At 45.3% G+C, this 16955-nt stretch overlaps 1 pseudogene; it reads right to left on the bottom strand.

Annotated features, from left to right (window-relative positions):
• Positions 1–1726: 1726 nt before the first annotated feature.
• On the bottom strand, positions 1727–2246 carry LOC105712287 (ferritin light chain-like; annotated as a pseudogene).
• Positions 2247–16955: the final 14709 nt, after the last annotated feature.

Genomic DNA, 16955 nt, shown 5'->3' with positions numbered 1-16955 from the left:
ACATATATACATCATCAGTGTGTGATGATAACACACATATAAAACATCCATCATGAAACAGGGGAATTGCTTAAGCCCAGGAGTTCAGGAGTTTGAGGCTATAGTGCACTATGACAGTGCATGTGAATAGCCACTGCACTCCAGCCTGGGTAACATAGAAACCCCTCCCCACTTTTTTTTTTTTTTTTTTTTTTGAGAAGGAGTCTTGCTCTGTCACCCAGGCTGGAGTGCAGTGGTGCAATCTCAGCTCAATGCAACCTCTGCCTCCTGCATTCAAGTGATTCTCCTGCCTCAGCCTCCCAAGTAGCTAGGGTTACAGGTGTGTACCACCTCGACCAGCTAATTTTTGTATTTTAGCAGAGACAGTGTTTCACCATGTAGGCCAGGCTGGTCTGGAACTCCTGACCTCAAGTGATCTGCCCATCTCGGCCTCCCAAAGTGCTGGGATTATAGGTATAAGCCACATCGCCTGGCCACAAAACCCCATTTTTGAAAGAAGAAAAATATCCTAATTGTAAGGCCGGTTGCCTCGCCGGGAGTTCAGACTCACACCCCCCCACCTTTTTTCCGAAAGCTCGGACATGCTCAGGCATGTTCCCTTCTCCTCTTCTCACACAGCATGGCTTTCCTTTAAAGAACCCAGTATGCAAGCAGGGTCTTGTGATTCTAGCCAATAGTAGCCAAGTCTTTCTAGCCAATAGCAGCCGAGTCTTTCTAGCCAATAGCAGCCGAGTCTTTCTAGCCAATAGCAGCCGAGTAATTCTAACCAATAGCAGCCAAGTCCTGTATGCAAACAAAGGCTTGTAACCTTACCCAATAGTAGTCCTGCTTTCCCACAACCAATCGAGCTCTTTCACTTCCTATAAAACCCCACGTCTGAGAGGAGTCCTCGCGACTTCTCCGGCCCCTCCTGTTGGACTGCAGAGCCTTGCCTGGGAGCCTGGGTGGATTCCTTCTTCTTGTGTTGGCCTCGGTTTCTTCCTTTTAAACTCGGCAAGAACAAACCTTACACTAATATTACTAGTAATCAAATATATTAACTTGAACACTGTACTCAGGTACCATTTTTTCTCTCTTAACATAATGTCTTGCATTGTGTAACCTTTAATAATTCTTTGTTTTTTGAGACAGTTTTGCTCATTGCCCAGGTTGGAGTGCAACGGCACGATCTCGGCTTACCGCAACCTCTACTTTACGGGTTCAAGCAATTCTCCTGCCTCAGCCTCCTGAGTAGCTGGGATTACAGGCACCCGCCACCATGCCCAGCTAATATTTGTATTTTTAGTAGAGACAAGGTTTCACCATGTTGGCCAGTCTGGTCTTGAACTCCTGACTTCGTGATCTGCCCGCCTCGGCCTTTGCAAGTGCTGGGATTACAGGCGTGAGACACCCCGCCCGGCCAATAATTTTTGTTTGTTTGTTTTTTGTTTTTCACACTGGGTTTCATTCTTGTTACCCAGGCTGGAGTGCAATGGCACGATCTTGGCTCACCACAACCTCCGCCTCCTGGGTTCAGGCAATTCTCTTGCCTCAGCCTCCTGAGTAGCTGGGATTACAGACACGCGCCACCATGCCCAGCTAATTTTTTGTATTTTTAGTAGAGACGGGGTTTTACCATGTTGACCAGGATGGTCTCGAGCTCTTGACCTTGTGATCCACCCGCCTCGGCCTCCCAAAGTGCTGGGATTACAGGCGTGAGCCACCGCGCCCGGCCTTCAGTAGGCTCTTAACTGTGCTTGAGAGTGAGCCTTTCGAAGAGATACTCGCCCAGTCCAGCCTGTGGGCCGGCCAGCCTGCGGAGGTTGGTCGGGTGGTCACCCATCTTCTTGATGATTTTCATTTAGGAAGTGACTCTCCAGGAAGTCACAGAGATGGGTGTCTGCGCAGGCAGAACCCAGGGCATGAAGATCCAAAAGGGCCTGGTTCAGAGTTTTCTCCAGGGCCATGGCGGCTTCCATGGCGTCCAGGATTTTACCCCACTCATTTTGAACCGGCTTCTTAATATCCTGAAAGAGAATGCGGCCACCACGCTGGTTTTGCATCTTCAGGAGACACTCGTAGCCCTCACGCTTCTCCTCGGCCAATTCGCGGAAGAAGTGGCTCACGCCCTCCAGAGCCACATCATCGCGGTCGAAATAGTAGCCCAGAGAGAGGTAGGTGTAGGAGGCCTGCAGGTACGCATTGACCAGGCGGTTGACGGCTGCCTCCACGTCGGTGGAAGAATTATGACAAATCTGGGAGCTCATGGTTGGTCAGCAAAAAAGAGCTAACCACAAAAATGGTGTTAGCAGGTCCCCAGAAGCAGGAGATGACCGAGAAGATGGTCCCCGGAGGTTGCAAGCGGAGAGGAAATCGGAGGGCGGTCGGAGGCTGGAAGAAAGAGTCCCGGGATCTATTCCGTACAAACACTGTTGAAGCAGGAGATAGATCCGCGGGACCGCAGAACTGCCTTTTTTTTTTTTTGAGATGGAGTTTTGGTCTTGTTGCCCAGGTTGGAGTGCAATGGTGTGATCTCGGCTCACCACAACCTCTGCCTCCCAGGTTCAAGCAATTCTCCTGCTTCAGCCTGCTGAGTAGCTGGGATTACAGGCATGGGCCACCACACCCAGCTAATTTTTGTATTTTTAGTAGAGACGGGGTTTCACCATGTTGGTCAGGCTGGTCTCAAACTCCTGACCTCATGCTCACCTCAGCCTCCCAAAGTGCTGGGATTACAGGCGTGAGCCACTGTGCCCAGCCCACATTATATTTATTTTTTATATATATCTGAGATCCTTGAGACTGGGAGTTTCTTGAGGGCAAAGGTTGGGATTTATCTTTGTAATCACAGGGCTTTACTGGAAATTCAATTCATGTGTCAATCTATTCAGACTACAGTAAAAAAATACCATAGACTGGGTGGCTTAAATAACAGAACTTTTGACAGCCAACTTCTCACTGCCTCCTTATATGGTGGGGAGGGAGGGGAAGAGAGAAGCTCTGTGGAGTCTCTTATAAGGAAACTAATCTCCTCTTAATGACTCCATTCTCCTGAACTCATCTAATCCTAATTACCATCCAAATGCCCCATCTCCAAATACTATCAAATGGTGGGTCAGGGTTTCAACATATGAATTTTGGAAGACACAAACATTCAGTCCATAACAACATGTTCATTGAATGAATGAATGAATGGCTAACAAATAGATGAGAGTATTCATGTTAGCTTTTCAGTGTATTTTCTTAGTTATAAAGCCTACATGGGGAGCAAAATTATAATGAAGAAAGCAGCCCTATGTCTCAATTTGTGTGTTATTGTTTCCAGAACTTAGCATGGTGTCATGCATCTCTGTAGGCACTCATTAAATATCTGATAAAAAAATTAGTGAATAAATTGTAGGTTGATATGCTTAGACAAGATGTTCTTTTTTTTTTTTTGAGATGAAGTTTCACTCTTGCCGTTGCTGGAGCGCAATGGCAGGATCTCGACTCACTGCAACTTTCCGCTCCTGAGTTCCAGCAATTCTCCTGCCTCAGCCTCCTGAGTAGTTCAGATTACAGGCACCCGCCACCATGCTCAGCTAAGTTTTGAGTGGTGCAATCTCGCTCACTGCAACTTCTGTCTCTTGAGTTCCAACAATTCTCCTGCCTCTGCCTCCCAGATAGCTGGGACTACAGGCACGTACCACCACGCCCAGCTAATTTTTGTATTTTTAGTAGAGACGGGGGTTTCACCTTGTTGACCAGACTGGTCTTGAACTCCTAACCTCAGGTGATCCACCTGCCTCAGCCTTCCAAAGATTACAGGTGTGAGTTACCGCACCCAGCCCCCAGGATGTTCTTAATGAATAAAGTCTTCAAGCCAGATGCATTCCTTCTCTGTCTCTCTCTCTTTTTTTTTTTTTGAGGTGGAGTCTCACTTTGTCTCCCAGGCTGGAGTGCACTGGCACAATCTCAGCTCACTGCAACCTCCATCTCCAGTTCGAAGCCATTCTCCTGCCTCAGTTTCCCAAGTAGCTGGGACTACAGACATGCACCACCACAGCTGGCTTATTTTTATATTTTTAGTAGAGACGGGGTTTCACCAAGTTGACCAGGCTGGTCTCAAACTCCTGACTTCAGGTGAATCATCCACCTCACACCTCAGCCACCCAAAGTGCTAGGATTATAAGCGTGAGCCACCACGCCTGGCCTATCCACTATGTTTTCATATACCTCTAAGGGCATTTTACTTTGTCCCTTTGAAACATTCTTTTTTTTTGAGACGGAGTTTCGTTCTTGTTACCCAGGCTGGAGTGCAATGGCGTGATCTCGGCTCACCGCAACCTCTGCCTCCCGGGTTCAGGCAATTCTCCTGCCTCAGCCTCCTGAGTAGCTGGGATTATAGGCGCGCACCACCGTGCCCAGCTAATTTTTTGTATTTTTAGTAGAGACGGTGTTTCATCATGTTGACCAGGATGGTCTCGATTTCTTGACCTCGTGATCCACCCGCCTCAGCCTCCCAAAGTGCTGGGATTACAGGCGTGAGCCACCTCACCTGGCTGAAATATTCTTAATAATGTATGCAAGAAGGTCAAAGTCTTATAACAAAATCATACTGTCCTTTAACAGTGTTTCAAGGATGTGTCCTTCAGAAATTTTGGCTTTGAGGCATTCTGGTTTTGAAACTACCTTAAAGAGAGAAACAGTAACTTTCTAATTTAAAAAACTTAATAGAGCCAGGTGCAGTGGCTCACGCCTGTAATCCCAGCACTTTGGGAGGCCGAAGCGGGTGGATCACGAGGTCAAGAGATCGAGACCATCCTGGTCAACATGGTGAAACCCTGTCTCTACTAAAAATACAAAAAATTAGCTGGGCATAGTGGTGCGTGCCTGTAATCCCAGCTACTCAGGAGGCTGAGGCAGGAGAATTGCCTGAACCCGGGAGACGGAGGTTGCGGTGAGCCAAGATCGTGCCATTGCACTCCAGCCTGGGTAACAAGAGCGAAACTCCGTCTCAAAAAAAAAAAGAAATAGAAAGTAGATAGATTAAATGACTGAGTCTCTAGGTATGAAAAAAAAAAAGAAAAGAAAAAAAGAAAGTAGAATGATAGTTGAAAGTAGAAAAGGGAGTTGTTATTCAATGGGTATAGAGTTTCAGATCTGCAAGATAAAAAGTTTTAGAGATCTGTTGCCTAACAAGGTGACTGTAGATAACACTACTGTCTTATACACTTAAAAAAGGTCAGAATGGTATATATCATGTTTTGTCTTTTTTAAACACAATTTAAGAAAAAAACAACAAACAAAATATTTTAAGCGAATACCATGGTGTATATAGTTCTATGACATCCAGTTTGGGAAATTATAATTGTCAGTGAAATTTAGGAAAGAAGAAATGTCATCTTACTGGCAAAGCTCCTAGGGTTTCAAAAATAAAGTATTTAAATATAGAGACAACAACTCTACTCTCTGTTGCTATTTTTTTTCACCCACTGGTCTCTCTCCAGACTTTGGATGAAGCTTAAGGCACAGAGCATCGTTTGCTTGTTTCCCTCACCATTTGCAGTAGTTGTACCAACTCTTAGATATTTGTGAGTTACCAGTTACAGTATCACCCTCATTTTAACTTAATTACTTTTTAAAAGGCGCTACCTCCAAAAAGAGTCACATTCTAAGGTACTGAGATTAGAACTTCAACATAGGAATTGGGGGAGAGAAAAGGATACAATTCAGCCTATAAAATCTATCATAATTTAAAATTTTTTATATTAAACTTTCTCTATTCAAATTATTGTAGTGGTTTCTCTCTCCTGATTAGACCCAGACTGGTAAATTAGATTGTGCTGATTTTTTCTGAGTACTTTCTTTTTTTTTAATTATTATTTTTTATTTTTTTTTAATTTTTATTATTTTTTTTGAGACGGAGTTTCGCTCTTGTTACCCAGGCTGGAGTGCAATGGCACGATCTTGGCTCACCGCAACCTCCGCCTCCTGGGTTCAGGCAATTCTCCTGCCTCAGCCTCCTTAGTAGCTGGGATTACAGGCACGTGCCACTATGCCCAGCTAATTTTTTGTATTTTTTAGTAGAGACAGGGTTTCACCATGTTGACCAGGATGGTCTCGATCTCTTGACCTCGTGATCCACCCGCCTCAGCCTCCCAAAGTGCTGGGATTACAGGCTTGAGCCACCACGCCCGGCCTGAGTACTTTCAATAAGGTACAACCAGAAATTTATATTCTTCCATGAAGATTTTTCTGGATGTGAGTAGAAAAAAGAAGTTGGGAATTGAGAATGTGGAGGTCCAGATGAAGAAAGCAATCATTTGATGGACTGAGGTACAGAAGTCAAGTTATTTGATTCACTTCCATTTCTGTAATAGGATGTCACTACCATTGCAAAGTACATTCGACTGGTATTCAATACATTACACTGGCTTCCCTCCTGGCAAATCAAATAGGATGTCACTACCAGTACAAAATACATTGGACTGCTATACAAATATATATATATACACATACACACACACACACACACACACACACACATCATATATTTGTATTTATATGTCTATTTAAATATAAGTAGAGTTTATTTGGGACAAGTTTGAGGTCTGCAACCTGGGAGCGAAGATTCAGGATGCCATGAATTCAGATCACTAGGCAATATTTTAGGGAATAGAGAAGACCTCTCTGCCAGCCCACCTAGTGTCCTTCACACTGTCCTGATATAAAGTTTGTCAAACAGAGCATAGTGGGATATATACTGCCCCGGAGTTGCTGATAACAAAAGGAAACTCTATGGGTGTAGGCCAGCCTTGGCTCTTCAATTTAGCAGCCCTGCTGACTTGACATTTTTGGTGTTCGATTTTAGGAATTTCCCCTAAAATAAAACTGTTGGACAGGTGACAAAGTTTTTATTAGAATTATAGCACCAGAAAAACATCATCTGTTTAACAGGCCTGTGATTCATTAAAACCAATGTTCCAGTTCCTAGGAGACCCTCAAGTCCTCAGGGCATTTGTGGACTCCAATACCTTTAATAAAAAGTGAATTGCAAGTGAGATATACCCATCATCTTTCCCCAAACAGGGTAGTCTCCTCTAATGTCCATTTATATGCTCCCTTGACAATAGAAATGATCTCAGAAGGCAATATCAGAGCAGCTAGATTTATTAACAATAGATCTCTCACTATTGCGAAGTTAACCAAATCATGCCCATGAGATGCTATGGTTCTCTGCTTTGCTTTATTAATTCTGTCCAGCAACAGATGGTACATGTCCTGTGGTTTCTTCCCCTTTCTCCATGTTCTAAATGGAAGTTTTTATTGTAGTTTTATTTGCTCTCCATTGTGATACCTAACAGGTGGTTGATAGGAATTACAGTTCTTGTTTGGTCTAAGGTTGCAGTATCATGAGATCTCAAAATTGGACCAGATTAAGACCAAGTAAAGGTAAAAGTAAATTATTTGGAGATACTGAACTGGAAAAATAGTGGTCTCATGACATTGTGACATTGCTGCTGGTAAGGACTTTGAATTGCCTCTTTTCGAGAAAATAATAACTGCATATGTATTGAGGGGCAAGGCTGGAATAATTGAACTTCATGTACAGAAAGAAGGGCTTATACATGTGCTGGATGGTTCTTCTGTTTCCCTAAAATGTAAGCTTTGTTTGCTTTTTAAAATGTATCAGGCTTTTGCCTCCAGTGTGATACTGGAACTAATCTTGTTATAGTTGCCTCTGTCCTGGCAAGGAAGACAGGGCAGAACAATACCCAGAGGATGTTAATGAATGTGGAGTAGGCCAGGTGCCTACTCCACAATGTGGGTCAAGATGGCCAGGGGGAGGCCTATGTTAATTCTAGCTAAATAATTATAAGCTTCATTGGCTCACAGTGCACTGAAGTTTATACACCAAAATAAACTATATTCTTGGTGCAGTTAATTAGAAATCAAGCGGCAACAGGAGGTTTAAGGTAAAGACCATCCGAGAGCACAGTAACACCATGGAACCCTCGGGGTGGTTGCAGAGCAGGGAATACTGCTCTGGTCCCACAAATGCCTTCTCAACATGGAGTCTGCATGAGGGCCTTGTAAAGAAGGCTTATGCAAAGATCTCTGAGAAAGGAGGCGACCTCTGCTTACAAGACCTGGGAGGGTCTTTGCAGATGGAAGCTGGCAAGGAGGAGAAAAGCCTTGCAAAGCAGAGATCACGGAATGCCTCAGGCTCTGCCTAGGTTCTCAGAAGGAGTGATTTAATTGTTCTATGCCCTCAATGCTGGGAGATAAAAGCCCCTTGACGCCGAGGTGGCTCCTAATCTGCTATACTTCTGATGCAGCCGCACCCTAATAATCGGTGATAAACTCAGAGTACTAGTTTAGCTTGTCTTAGAAGGATCTCAAGTGCTCTCCACCCGGCTATCTTACCTACACCTTCACCCTCCCCTTCCACGCCCATAAGATCAATGAGATTGTGCACATAATAAAAGTGTTTGGAGCCCAGAGCTCTGGGCCAACGTGTTTTCCATGCTTGCGTTGGTCCCCTGGACCCATACTGTAAATTCTACTCTTGTGTCTCTGTCTTTATTTTCCTTTCCCACTCCCTCATCACCACCGGGACTAAGGGCACCTGTGACGGGGCTGGGCTAGTTCCCAATAGTGGCTCATGCCTATAATCCCAGCACTTTGGGATTATAGGCATATAAAGCACTTTGGCAGATTGCTTCAGCTCAGGAGTTTGAGACCAGTTTGGGCAACATGACGAAACCTCATCTCTACAAAAAATACAAAAATTAGCTGAGTGTGATGGTGTGTGCCTATAGCTCTCACTACTCAGGAGGCAGAGGTAGGAGGACTGCCTGAGCCTGGGAATTTGAAGCTGCAGTGAACTGTGATAGTGCCACTGTACTCCAGCCTGGGCAACAGAGCGAGACCCTGTCTTGGAAAAAAAAAAATGTGGAGGCTGGGCATGGTGGCTCACGCCTGTAATCCCAGCACTTTGGGAGGCCGAGGTGGGTGGATCATGAGGTGAGGAGATCAAGACCATCTTGGCTAACATAGTGAAACCCCAATTCTACTAAAAATCCAAAAAAAAAAAAAAAATAGCCGGGCATGGTGGCATGCACCTCTAGTCCTAGCTACTTGGGAGGCTGAGGCAGGAGAATCGCTTGAACCCAGGAGGCGGAGGTTGCAGTGAGCTGATATCATGCCACTGCACTCCAGCCTGGGTGACAGAGTGAGACTGTCTCAAAAAAAAAATGTTGAGTTAAGGAAAAACAAAAAGGCAAAAAAAAGTAAGGTGGGAGGGAGGAAGTGTAAGGAAAAGAAAGGGATAAAGGGAGAGAAAAGAGAGACAGAAACAGAGAAAGATCTTACTTTTAGCTTCAAGTTTACATGTTTCTCTCAAAGATTAAAAAACAACATTTGGAAGCACGGTGGCTCACGCCTATAATCCCAGCACTTTGGGAGGCTGAGGCAGGTGGATCACCTGAGGTCAGGAACTGGAGACCAGCCTGACCAACATGGTGAAACCCTGTCTCTACTAAAAATACAAATCCCAGCTACTTGGGAGGCTGAGGCAGGAGAATTGCTTGAACATGGGAGGCTGAGGCAGGAAAATCACTTGAACCTGGGAGGCTGAAGCTGCAGTGAGCCGAGATCGCACCACTGCATTCCAGTCTGCAGGATAGAGCAAGAACACGTCTCCAAAACAACAACAACAAAAACACAACTACATCGTCAAAGAAAAGTTGAAATGTGAGTTGATTTGTTGAAATCTGTTTACTGTTACTGGTCTAATCTAGGGCTCTGCCTCCTAGGACAGTATAGCTTATTCAGTGAAGTGACTTTAGCTGCATTCAGAATGTCTGTTTCATTGTTGGTTTACTCTCTTTCTACTGACTGATTTCTGTTTTTGGGCAAGGGAGAAGGTGGCTGCCCCACAGCTCCTGTATTAACATGCCTTCCAAGTTAAGGGATTTAATAGAGACGGACTAGAATATCAGAATCTCAGTTCCACAGTCTTGGGAGAGTACGGCTGTCACAGGCTGTGATTATATTCACCTCTATTCTAATCAACTGTAACACAGAGGCCAGATTCCACAGGATAAACAGGGCTACTGGGGCTACTCATAGAAACATTAAAAATGGAAGCTGTATAATAATACATAAATACAGATGATATGAAATTAAATGTTAAGAAAATTCATGTTCATAATGACATTGATGAAGAAATTGAAATGTAACTGTCTCAAATTGGGGTGAATTCAAAAAGAGTAAATTCCTTCATTTTTTATAGTTAATTTAATCTCACTTTTGAATTTCCATTTGAGTTACTTTGTATAGGTATGAGGAGAGAATTTAAACTCACAATGAAAAGTAACCCAGTTTCTTCTCTTTGGGAAGGAAGAACCATTTTGCCGTATTTCTTTCTCACTTGCCTCCCCTCTCCTTCTGAAGTGTTGATTCAGCTAGGAAAATGGGATAGGGGCCAATTAGGAAAGTGGAGCTTGCAATGGGTGGTTTAGTGAGGATGTTTAATATGGAAAACTAATTACAAAGACATTGAAAGAGCTGAAAGACCAAGTGTGACAGTGAAGCAAATACACAAGGCATTGATAAAAGGCAGGGCTGGACCAGCGGAAAGTGGGACCACTGAGGGAAGTGCAGTCTCACAGAAACTGAGACCGCGGAAGAAACAAAGCCACTGACAGAAGCAGAGAGAGAGAGAGAGAGAGAGAGAGAGAGAGAGAGAGAGAGAGAGAGCGCCGGGCGTGGTGGCTCACACTGGTAATTCCAGCAGTTTGAGAGGCTGAGGCAGGTGGATCACCTGAGGTCTGGAGTTCGAGACCAGCCTGGCCAACATGGTGAAACTCCATCTCTACTAAAAATACAAAAAATTAGCCAGTTGGTGGGCGCCTCTAATCCCAGCTACTTGGGAGGCTGAGGCAGGAGAATCGCTTGAACCTGGAGGGTGAAGGTTGTAGTGAGCTGAGATTGCGCCATTGCACTCCAACCTGGGCAACAAGAGTGAAACCCTGTCTCAAAAAAAAAAAAAAAAAGAGAGGGAGAAATAACTTGGTTTAGTCCTTCCTTCCTTCCTGATCTCTCATTGGTGCCTCCCATTGGCTGAATATAGCCAGAAGTCAGCTGGCAAGGGAAACTGGGAAACAGTTTATGAGAGTCAGCTCCAATAACACAGAGCAGAACAGGAAAACAGACGCGGAAAGGGATCTAGTTGTGAACAAATGCCTAGGTCAGATACTTTCAGCTACAAATAACCGAATAACCCACTGAGAATGGCTCAAACTAGAAGGTGTTTCATGTCTTGATTAACAGATAGGAGGCAGGGCAGTTTCAGGGTTGACTAGAGTAATTGAATGGCTCAACTATTAATTCAAGATCCTATATATTCTTTCCATCTTTCAGCTCTGCCACCTTCAGCACATTGGCTTATCTTTTCACGGCTGGCTCTTTGCACAGTTTCATCCTGCTTGCAGCAGTTTCATGTAGCACATACAGACACAGAGACATCTAGATGGGGGAATAGATTTGTCTGTTTCTGTTTTTGTTAAGAGATAAGCTCTTGCTATGTTGCCTAGGGAGGCCTCCTGGGCTCAAGTAATCCTCCTGCCTCAGCCTCTTGAGTAGCTGGGACTATAGGTACACACCACTGCACCTAGACATTTGTGAATTTTTTTTTTTTTTTTTTTTGAGACAGGTTCTCTTTTGCTGAGGCTGGAGTGCAGTGGAGCGATCATGGCTCACTGCAGCCTCGACCTCCCTGGCTCAAGCAATCCTTCCAACTCAGCCTCTGGAATAGGCTAGACTGTAGTGATGCAATCTCAGCTCACTGCAACCTCTGCCTCCTAGGTTCAAGCCATTCTCCTGCCTCAGCCTCCGGAGTAGCTGGGACTACAGGCAGGCACACCACACCCTGTTAATTTTTGTCTCTTTAGTAGAGACGGGTTTCACCATGTTAGTCAGCCTGGTCACGAACTCCTGACCTCAAGTGATCCATCCACCTCAGCCTCCCAAAGTGCTGGGATTACAGGCATGAGCCACCATGCATGGCCTTGACTGGAGAGTTTTAGAGTACCCAATCAGTCATAAGTGGCAAGGGGGAAAGTCCATTCCTTCTAATCCAAGAGACTGTAGGAGAAGAGACAAAGTAGGAGCTTCATTCTGGAGGGGAAAGTTGTGTTAGAAGGGGTGAAGCGTGTGCTGAGGGCAGGAGCCCTGGAAGCACATGGCCTTAGAGGCTGTTCACAACCAGAGGGAGAACCACAAAGATGTCATAAACAGTAGTTGTGTTGAGAGTCGAGGGCCTGCTAAGGAACCTGCCATGTTGAGGGTCAAGGAATTAGAAGATGATCGTGGCAGAGATCAGAAGGTTTTACAGTGTTGGTGAAGCTAGGACATATCTTAGGGCCTTGGCCCAGCTGAGACAGGTATGAGTTGTCTTCACCAGCAAGTTTCAGCAACAGAATACCCAGGACACTTTGCATCTCAAGGAGCAGTGAAAATTAGTCTTGCTAAAGAAAAATCCAGGCTGGTCGCGGTGGCTCACATCTGTAATCCCAGCACTTTGGGAGGCCAAGGCGGGCAGATCACCTGAGGTCTGGAGTTTGAGACCAGTCTGACCAACAAGGAGAAACCCTGTCTCTACTAAAAATACAAAAATTTAGCCGGGTGTAGTGGCGCATGCGTGTAAGATGGCTGAGGCAGGAGAATTGCTTGAACCTGAGAGGCAGAGTTTGCAGTTGATGCCCGGGAGTTTCGGTGTACAGAGGCAGAGATCATGCCTTTGTACTCCAGCCTGGGCAACAGCGAAACTCCAGAAAGAAGAAAGTAAAGAAAGAAAGGAAGGGAGGGAGGGAGGGAGGAAGGAAGGAAGGAAGGAAGGAAGGAAAGAAGAAAAAGATCCAGCAAAAATGTAAAAGAGAACGCAGATTTCAGGACCCAGATTCCCCTATAGCATCTTGAGTTTATGTCCGATACCTGTCATCCTCCCTTCCCTCCTTCCAAATGCCATTTTGAGGGAAGCAGACTGAGAGGGACTGACTGGTTTAACCTAAACTTAAAGGAACTGTGTAAATGATTGCAAGACAGTTTACCAAATTGCTCTAACATCTAGGGTTTTCCCTCCTACTGTCCTAAGGCTGAGAACATTTGATTTACACAGGTGGATGCATTTTGAGTAAATCTATGACATTCCTATAAAAATATAGAGTAGTTTTTCACCTGAAATGTTGCCAAGATAGAAGATTATTCATTTGGTAATTGTAATTTTTTTTGAGCTTAACTTTTCAAGGGTATCTACATTTTTCTTACATCCAAATTTTTTATGGATTTCCACATATTGCCAGCTATATGCTTACATGTATACCAAATGACTTCTTAGAATATATGAGGGAGTGATAAAAATATGTTTGGATGAGTTAGACATAAGGAAAGCTGCTGTTGCAGAAAAGAATGACGGTCACAAATTTTTTAAAATTTTTTATTTATTTATTTTTGTTTATTTATTTTTGTTTGTTCCTCAGCTGGAAGACAAAATTAATGTTATGGTTAGATAGTCCCAATCAATAAAGTATTATACAGAAAATGTATTTTGCTTCCTAAATGGCCAGAATGAATGAAATGAGTGGAATTATTTAAAAAGTAAAATGTAGGCCAGGCATGCTGGCTCACACCTGTAATCTTAGTACTTTGGGAGGCCAAGGTGGGCGGATTGCTAGAGGCCAGGAATTCAAGACTAGCCTGGCCAACATGGCGAAACCCTGTGTCTACTAAAAATACAAAAATTAGCCTGGTGTGGTGATGCATGCCTGTAATCTCAGCTACTTGGGAGGCTGAGGCGGGAGAGTTGCTTGAACCTGGGAAGCGGAGGTTGCAGTGAACTGAGATCATGCCACTGTACTCCAGCCTGGGTGACACAGTGAGATTCTGTCTCAAAAGAAAAAAGGAAAATTTGAAGTCAAAGAACCATTTTATTTATTTATTTTTATTTTTTTAAAATTTTATTTATATATTTATTTATTTTTAAGATGAGGTTTCACCATGATGGCCAGGCTCATCTTGAACTCCTGACCTCAGGTGATCCACCCACCTTGGCCTCCCAAAGAGCTAGGATTACAGGCCTCACGTGAGCCACCGCGCCCGGCCTATTTTTAGTTTTTGAGATGGAGTCTTGCTTTGTTGCCCAGGCTGGAGTGCAGTGGCACCATCTTGGCTCACTGCAACCTCTGTCTCCTGGATTCAAGTGATTCTCCTGCCTTAGCCTCCCAAGTAGCTGGGACTACAGGCACCTGCCACCACACCCAGCTAATTTTTGTATTTTTAGTAGAGATGGGGTTTCACCATTTGGCCAGGCTGATCTCAGACTCCTGACCTTGTGATGTGCCCACCTAGGCCTCCCAAAGTTCTGGGATTACAGGCGTGAGCCATCGTGCCCAGCCCAAAGAAGTATTTCATAAGTGAATTTGAAAAGCACCTGGACTACTGCTATTAGTTGCCCCTCTCGTCGTGTGCTCTTCCTCCTTCCAGGAAATCTGAAGCTAGTGTTAGCTTTCCTGTCTTGCTTCCACTGTGCTTACTGTTAAGGAGGAAAAGTAACAAAAACACAAAATGTAGTTTGGTAGAGGGAATTAGCTATTCATTTGACAAGTAATTATTATTCTAGGAATCACTGTTTTTGAGATGTACATTAAAACTCATTTCCTCCATAAAGTTTTCTGTTAAATCCATACATTTCCAATCATTCCATTTCCTAACCTCATATAGCCATTGTTTAATGCAAAATTTAATACTTTGGCAAATACCAATTTTTCTCTCATTTTGATAGACATGTAAAAATGTAAACTAGTTGAGAGCAAAGTTCATGACATCTGCATAACACCTAACAGTGCCAATGTCAACAAAGACAATAAATGGCAGAATTGATTTAACTAGTCCCTTAAATGGCTTCTATTTATTCATTTAGACCTTGGTGGAGGGTTTTAACAAAGGATGGTAATAAAACCTTTTTTTCTCTGAAGCTAATTGAAGATGCTGTATAATGTTCCAGATTTTCCTTAGTTTCTTTCACGTCATTGTGATCCCACCTTATAGATGTATCTTTTCTCTCTCTCTCTCTCCCTCTTTTTTTTTTTTTTTTTTTTTTTTGGAGACCGAGTCTTGCTCTATTGTCCAGGCTGGAGTGCAGTGGCACGATCGCGGCTCACTGCAACCTCCACCTCCTGGATTCAAGCAATTCTTGTGCCTCAGACTCAAGTAGCTGGGATTATTGGCGCGCATCACCATGTCCAGCTAATTCTTTTATTTTAGTAGAGACGGGGTTTCATCCTGTTGGCCAGGCTAGTCTCAAACTCCTGATCTCAAGTGACACCCCCACCTTGGCCTCTCAAAGGTGTATATAAAAATATAAATATTAGCGGGTCCTGGTGGCACACGCCTATGGTCCCAGCTACTCGGGAGCTGAGGGAGGAGAATGGCTTGAACCCGGGAGGCGGAGGTTGCAGTGAGAGGAGATCGCGCCACTGCACTCCAGCCTGGCAACAGAGCAAGATTCCGTCTCAAAACAAAATAAATAAATAAAAATTAAAAACAATTCAATTAGTGAGTAACCTTGGTGAAAATCCACGTCCATACATTTCTCTTCAAAGCTAAAAAAAAGAAAAAAAATCACCCAGAGGTGTGGGTAGAAGACTGCATCTGCGACTGCATTTAAACATCAGTCACGCTGTGCTGAAGAAGAAAGTGGACAACCTCTCAAGGAAACTTTAATCCTGCCCCCAAAGGATTCAATTCCCCTAACAAATATTTGTTTATACCACATCTTGACAAGATCAAGACATTCTGGCAGGGCAAATAGTAAAGACAAAATCTTACGCCGGGCGCAGTGGCTCACGCCTATAATCCGAGCACTTTGGGAGGCCGAGGCGGATGGATCACGAGGTCAAGAGATCGAGACCATCTTGGTCAACAAGGTGAAACCCCGTCTCTACTAAAAATACAAAAATTAGCTGGGCATGGTGGCGCGCGCCTGTAGTCCCAGCTACTTGGGAGGCTGAGGTAGGAGAATTGCTTGAACTCAGGAGGCGGAGGTTGCGGTGAGCCGAGATCGCGCCATTGCACTCCAGCCTGGGTAACGAGCGAAACTCCGTCTCAAAAAAAAAAAAAAAAAAAAAAAAAAGGCTAAATCTTGATATCGAGGAAAACTTCCTGAAAAATCCCAATGTATTTGGCAAGAGAAGTGACTGGGGTCCCAGGCCTAGGGAGGCGGGGAGGGGAGACGCAGGTATCACTGCGGGCGCCCAGCTGCTTATGTCACAATCCGCGGAAGACGCCACACGCTGGTTGCTAGGGAGGCCGCGCTCCCCACCCCGCCCCGTCTGCCCCGGTGCTCCCGCGTTCGGTGACGGCCGGGTAGGCTGCAGGCAGCGCGATGCCACAGGAGAGCTGCTGGCGGGGGCGGTGGGATCTCGGTGCACCATGAGCCCGGTAGGGGCCGATGAGCACAGCGCACGCCGCTCTCCATTTTGCCCCGGGGCCTCGGCTGCGAAGATAGCAGCAGTCGGACAGTAAGCCCGAGGAAACGGCAAGGCCGCATCTCTACTAACACGCGAAGGTAAAGCAGCTCGGTCCACAGCGCCGCTCGGGGGCTCCTAGGGTAAGGTCTCCAGAGCTGAGGCGTGGAGGGGCGGGGATGCCAGGAAGCCGGGCGGGGAGCGGCGGGGGAGGAGAAAGGGGCGGGGCGGGGAGCGGCCGGGGAGGAGAAAGGGGCGGGGAGGAAGCCGCTTACGCGGGCTCGGGGCTGGGGGCTGGGGGCTGGGGGCTCGGGGCTCGGGGTCTGGGTGAGAAGTGACGGAAAAGCAGTGAAAAGGTAGGCCGCGGGCGGAGACTAGGGCTGAGGGCGGAGCGTCAGCAGGCGCCCGGAGCCCGGTAAGGGCGTGAGGCCGCGGCCTGTGGACAGGGTGAGGGGCGAGCGGGGC

This window comes from Aotus nancymaae, unplaced genomic scaffold (assembly GCF_030222135.1).
Source record: "Aotus nancymaae isolate 86718 unplaced genomic scaffold, 86718_ANA_hifiasm-v0.15.2.pri h1tg000020l, whole genome shotgun sequence".
NCBI lineage: Eukaryota > Metazoa > Chordata > Mammalia > Primates > Aotidae > Aotus > Aotus nancymaae.
The sequence above is the reverse complement of the archived record's forward strand: the minus strand, read 5'-3'. Positions and strand labels throughout refer to the sequence as shown.